The 6,996-nt window shown below is 37.9% G+C and overlaps 1 pseudogene; it reads right to left on the bottom strand.

Annotated features, from left to right (window-relative positions):
• Window positions 1-3,141: 3,141 nt before the first annotated feature.
• On the bottom strand, window positions 3,142-6,450 carry LOC136280615 (RNA-binding protein 8A-like; annotated as a pseudogene).
• Between the last annotated feature and the right edge of the window lie 546 nt (window positions 6,451-6,996).

Genomic DNA, 6,996 nt, shown 5'->3' with positions numbered 1-6,996 from the left:
AACGGAAAAATCGATAACGTCAAAGGATCAAGCTTTCACCCCTTTGAAATAATCTTCTCCTCCCTCCTTCGCGTCGGCACTATTTGGCCATACTTAGTGGGCTATCATTTACGCGAAACCCACTTCAATCCTGCTTAGCATGAGAGGTACACTTTCCTATCTTCCAGCTAAGCATAAAATCGTTATCATTCGAAAATACCATTATGTTCCTCCACGAAAGCGTTAGGTATCGGAAGAGGTGTATCATAAAACGCGGAATGACAGGCATCAGAGAAAATATCTATTTAGTATAAAAAAAACTTGATACTCGACTCGTTCTCCAAGTAGAATAAGGTCCATTTCTTTTTTATTCAGCCAGAATTTCATGCGGTGGTTTGTCTAGACGAACGTAAATGTTTTGTGAGCGAGAAAATGCAAGGAAAATATAATCATTCACGGAAACCCACATAAAATAGTTATTTACCTGAATTTACCCGAGTTAAAGTCATCTTGGATTTCAATTTCCCTACGTCAAGAGGTCACACGGACCTCTGTCATTAGTGTTTGGGTAAAAAAAAAAAAAAAGAGACAAATATCATTCCTACAAAAACATTTATGCGCGCAAATAACATCGTATCATGAACTACTAAAATTACGAGTGTTTGGTAACTACTTAAATAAGGAATGTTCTGGGCTGAATGTTTAGGAATTGTTTAGGCCAGTTACACTATCTTGAAATCCTTATGCGAGTCTCACTTGTGAGCCTTGGTTTGTTATTTGCTGCAAGGCCACTCATTTATTTTAACCTTTGAGTGATGTGTCCTTGACCGTATTGAGGCTTCATTCTCGTACAATGATCGTCATTGCTGGTCGAGTTTGGGTTTGTCTTTGACCTTGCTCAGAATCCTCACAGGAAGTTTTGATTTGGTTTTAGTTCTCGAAGATTGGGTGTTTTTCAAATACTTTGTTGTTCGAATGTCTTGTGAGATGTTTTCGGTTAGCGCTCTAAAAATATGTGTACTCTGCCAAGGTCAGTTGTCCCATAATTCAAAACATGCCTACCAGTAGGGTAATTAAGAGCATATACTTAGGGCTGAATTTAAGAGAAAGAGGAAGGAGACAGTTTCAGAGAGTGAAATAAACTGTTCTGGATCAGACTCCTGGTGCCTCCCGATTGCGCGTGGATGTTGGAGCTGGTCTACCCCAACAGTCCAATAATGGAAAACACGCCTGAAACTCTAGTATATCAAAGCGTTTTCATTCTCAATTCATTGTAATGGCGATCAAGAGTGCACAAAGAATGCGACAAGCCCTGCATTACAAGGATAACACGTTTTAGCGCTTATAATGCACAACAAGATCTTTCTAACTTTCATGGCATTGTATCGCTTCCATTATTTTATGCTAAGTATCTAAGTAGGTTTAATAAGATTCCATTCGAACTAAAATATAATTATACTTTCCCAGTAACTTACTGGATCAGATCCTAGATTATGACAAACCGTTTTGCAAAATTTGGTGCAGAGCTATTGATAACAAAAACTTATCGCTGAAGAAAATAAAATTTCAAAAAAGTCTCTTGGCACCTCCGAGCTTTAAACCAAAATACAAGCACACAGTACGTCATTAGCAAGCTGACTCAGCAATACTGTGACATCGAAAGTAAGACTTGGGAAAAGCCCTAATTAATGCAAACAGAATACTGACACTCAGTTTCATGGTTCAGTGATTTTCTGCGTATGCAGCAGGCAAGCTTATGTGGTTCCTCGTTAATAGTCAGAGTCTTTTGCTGAATCAAGGTCTTGTCTGCCACTTTTTAAAGTAATCTTAAAAGATTTCCCCATTGTGAATCCAGCTCACGCAAAGTGCTACTGAACGGCCGACCGTTAGTGGGCAATGAAATCGGCGAACCCTGAAAATCAGAAAAGTAACAATAAAACATGATAGAACATTACTTTCTCTTGCCTTCTTCACTTGCCTTCTCTTATTTTCTCTTTTTGAACTTCGGCTTTTTTTAATACATCGGTCGGACTTGATTGAGCTTATTTAAAATTAGCTTTAACATAACCCCTTCTCTCCATACAGAACGAAAAGCCCCCATCTCCTACAATAACCTCGCTTGCATCAAGACGCTCTAAAATCCCTCTCTTTGATGAAGACATTGCATAAACCGAAACATTATTTTGGAAAACGAGAACAAGCGCAATGATTCTAAAAATTTTCAGTTATGCTCAGCTTAAAAACAAAGTAGCCCTAACCCTAAGCAAAAACTTGTTTTATCGAGTTCAAAACAAGCTCAACTAGTTTGACTAGACAACTTGACAATTAGACTGCCCTTAAGTCATTGCATCTGCTAGAGAAATTAGTACTTAAATCCTAAAGACGTTTACATCGAAATAGCTCTCCTGCCTCTGACCCCCCTTGCTCAAGACGGAAATAATTTTGGAGAAACCACAAAGAAAATATATATATTTTTAACACATTTGGCAGTAATGTCCCAATCTGATTGGTCAATTGGCCGTTGTCGATAAGAGTACAGACATCGCTGCTCGCGTCACCGTGTCATGCAATGTCTGTAATGGATGACTCGGAAATTTCGACGTCGATAGTGAGGTGAAAAAACAAATCCACAGAGGTAAAAACCACATTCACGCAATCAATTTACAAGGAAATATGTAACAGTTTAAGAGGAGAGTTAACAATCAGATCTTGGGATTTAAATGATTAAGCCCCTGGAAAAAATACATGCTATTACTGCTATTGGTAAGTTTCCTCTTCGCCGGTGCGCGGTTTTTAAAGAACACAAACCCAACACTCGTCTGAACTCAGGAATCCAAAGAACATACGCAACAGGGTTGACAAACGAGTTGGACTAATCCAAAATGTTCACCATGTGATGAAACATCCAAGGCTATAAAGGCTGAGGAAATAAGGGAGGCTTTAGAGGAAACGGTATCAACGATCATGAAGAAAATAGAAAAGCTAATAATAACTCCCGACTTTGTAAATGAAATAGGACAAACTTACAGAGCTCAATATGAGATCAACGAGGGCCAGATTAACAGCAAGAAATAAGGCTTTCTTACAAATTGTCTGCTTTTTTGTTTAGTTGCACAAATAGTTTAGTTTCCCAAATTAACTCCAAGAAATTTATTAAAAACTAAAAGCAGTGAATTCTCCAAGTAATTTAAAATCTCTACGTAACCAGCATATATTTTATGTGAGAAGATTTACGACAGAAGATAATAAAATGCGTAGAGTAATTAACTGCAGTATGATACTTAACAATTTTATAACAGCAATCAGAGCTAAAATACAGTTGGGTGTGAATAACAAGTTTCCATAAGACTCTTTTGTTTTTCATGCGCTCTACTGCACTTTCTTTATCCACCTTAGTTTGTGACTGCCATAGTCTGGCTTCAGAATCGAAGTTGAAGACATAACTAAAGGATAAACTTATATTTGGTCACAGTGAGACAGAGTTAATAATGTTTCATGATATCAAAAAGCTTCAGTCCTTGTTCATGTACCTTAGTGATGATATTTTAAGCATCAAGATGTGCAACTCTAAATCAATATCCCTACTCAGTAGTAACATGTGAGAATCACATTTGTACAGTTGATACATTTGTTACAAAACACATGAGAAGAAAAACAAACTAATCAGTACTTTAGGTGGAAATTAAACAATGGTCTAGTATCTTCTTGTGTCTCTCCTTCTCCCAGATCTACAAAAAGAACAATACATCAGGAGTAAGTAAGCTTGAGAGACACTTTGATATATCCCTTAAAATCTAGTTATATATTCTGAATTTTGCAATGTATTTCATCAATCCTAGCGCTGATTGCTATTGACTCATATGCATATAAATTAGCCTTCCTTGGCTACAAGTACTTCTGCAAGCACCTCAGAGAATAATTATCATACCTGACAAAACAAAAACGGTCTATATAACTTGTAAAAGGTTTTAGGCTCACTGATAAACAGGGCAGACTAAATTTGGGGGTGGGGAAGGGTAACAACTTTTGTCAAAAAACATTGTTCAATGAGTTGAAACAGAATACATTTTGGAAAAACAGTCCAAAGCCTTAAAAAAGTCTTCCATTTGCAGGTTTTGATTGCATGCTAGACAAACTGTTTGCACTAATTGCAATAGATACAATGCAGGATTTAATACTTAAATGGTGACATTAGCTGGGGAATACATGAACAGTGATCTCAACTTGATTCACAAAACAGTTCTATGATGTGCTTGTTCTAAATGAGAAACCCTTCTTAGAGAGCAGGTGCAATAGAAGAAACATGACAATGAAAAATTAGAGTATTTTTGTTTAGCTCAAAAGCACTTAGCCAATCATGTTAGCTTAACAATAGTTCATACTCTGAAATAGACACAGACAGTCATAGAAATCTAAAGTACTCATCTACCCTGCAGATTTTCTTGGCCCTCTCACAAATGCCCAATCCACAGATATTTTTTTGCTCCAGAAGGTCTGACCCATTCAAGGCTTCCATTGCCGCTTCGGCTTCTTTGAATGTCTCGTATTCCACCAGTGCATAACCCTACAGTACAGTGAACAAGCTCATCTGTTAGTGACATACTCAACTTACCAAGAAGTATATCCTTAGAGAATCTAACATCGCAGAAGTAAAAAAGCAAAAGGGGTTTCAAGGACGCACCCAAATTTCTTGACATAAATATTTGAGTAGTACGTGGAGTATAATAATCTACTTTGTCTTAACCTTTTTAACCTTTCAAGAATGACTAACATCTTATTTCTCCTTCCAATTTCCCCCAAATCACCACAATAGGTCACAAGAATATAGGTAATGATCAACACCTAAAAAAGCTCTTGATTTTCATAGAAATTCTCCTTGTCAGTATCTGAGGAAATGCATAAGCAAATGGTAATTCAATGGCTTGGCAAGGAGGGGGAGCCAAACAACAAAGGAAATCGATTGTCAAAAAGGCACTGCACATAAATGTGCACCCTATCCAACATGCCAACATTTGTCCAAATTCTCCCATGAAAGTGCAGCTCTTTGAACAAGACATTGGGGCTTAGCAAACAGCAGTGGTAATTAATTCAAATGAAACAGTTATGGACATTCTAATATGCATATTGATATCAGAGAGTACAGGATTAATTGCACTAAATGTTTGTACTCAGTAACACTCTTTGATGGACCTTCAGGGAAAGCCAGTTCTGATATCCAAATTGGCATGAAGATTTTTTATTTCTCCATATCAGAGACTAAGTCATGAATGTCAGCTTCTTGAGCTTCTTCGTGAACATTGGTAACAAACAGCATCCAACCTAAACAGCTGAAAGAAAACAGCAAACTTGTAGAGTCCTTTAATTTTCTTTTTCATAGTTTGCTTAATTAGAGATATTTGTTGAAGGTTCCAAGATAAAGAAAGTTTAAGTAAAAAGATCTACAACATTCGAAATTATGCTGAACAGGGCCAGCAGGACTGCCAACATAGCAACAAGATATATGTTGTTTGCTGAATCTCAAAAAAACTTTATATGTCTCTATTCATATGTCGGTGAAGTCTCTGCAAACTAATGCAAAAACTTTTAAGTGCTCCAATGTGATTAATTATTGCTACATTCAGGGCATGAGTGCAGTTGGAAATGATTGAAAACCAATTCTGTAAGCCAACTTTATAATTTGATAAGTTATTATTTTGTTCCCATAGTTTGAGCATTCGTATGCATACTGGGAGTGGTAGGTTGACAGTTGCTGAGTCAAGTTTCTTTTAGAAATTCATTAAAAATCAGATATGGTTAAAAAAAAGAAAACAGACATCCTGCTGGGGCCCTGTTCCACTAGCCTCATCAGTTTCATGGGATTCATACTGTTCTTGGGCACGTGAGGCTGAATCACCTGGAATATTTGACCACAAAGATAAGTCAGCAATGCATGGACCTTAATCCAGTAAAGGCTGTGTTAGCGGTGAGTTGTACAGGACAAAATATCTCGGCTCAATGTGCCAAATAGCAGTTTCTCTCCTCCTTATCAAAAGGAAGTTTTCTTTCAGTTGATTGGTGTCTTCGAGCGATCCTTAGGAATAATGACTGTACATTTTGACGCCTTAACTGAAGTCCAGTGAGCTTATCGCGAACCAGATATCGAGACCGCTCAAATACTACGAAGTGTTAATTTGATTTACTCTTTGACAGTCACCACGGCTCAAACCTTAACGTTACTGACTCGAAAAGTTGTTCTGTTAAATACTCGCTTTGGGGAATCCTCTTCCTTTGCGCTTTGTGACAGTAGACTTCAATCTCTGAATTCCGTCTGCAAAGCAGCACAAATCATAACAAAATTACCTTTGAAACTCGCATAACCTTAATATTATTTTCTTGTCTGATCGTCTATAAAAGCTGCTTACCATCGCCTTCGGTCTTCTGAAAAACCACCTTTGTCACTTCCACATCCACATCAAGAAACCATCCTGCCATTTTGCTCTTCAAGCGTGGTCATCAAGTTGACCAAACGCATGCTCAGCGGATGATAACCGCAACGCTAGTCAGTTTAGGGTAACGCGGCCCACCAATGAAACTGACTTCCCCTGTTAGAAATGAGACGATTTTTCTGTCATATTTAAATTCTTTTTTTTACTGTTTGTGACGAGGATTATGAAGAGCCTTTTTCTCATGTAAATCTTTTTTGAGGACCAGTGAACTGGAAGGGCACTGGCACGCAAAGCTTAAGGGAATGGGGAGAGAAGAGATACAACATTCATGGGGGGTGTGAAGTGGGAAGGAAATACCATTATCGTGGAAGTCTCCCGGATACAGAGCGAATCTCCCCCGGTCTCCCCCATATGGTTCACCAAATCTCCTGTGTGAAAGGGATGAACAAGCTTTTAAAGATTATGCTCCACTGTAGACTAACATTGTATCCCCAGATTACCCAAATCAAACCAATATTGGTTTTTCAAACTTGTCTTACCATTTCTTACAGCATTTCATGCAACCACATCTTGACAGACACTCAAACATAGC

The sequence above is a fragment of the Pocillopora verrucosa genome, chromosome 4 (genome assembly GCF_036669915.1).
Source record: "Pocillopora verrucosa isolate sample1 chromosome 4, ASM3666991v2, whole genome shotgun sequence".
In the NCBI taxonomy this organism is placed as follows: Eukaryota; Metazoa; Cnidaria; class Anthozoa; order Scleractinia; family Pocilloporidae; genus Pocillopora; species Pocillopora verrucosa.
The sequence above is the reverse complement of the archived record's forward strand: the minus strand, read 5'-3'. Positions and strand labels throughout refer to the sequence as shown.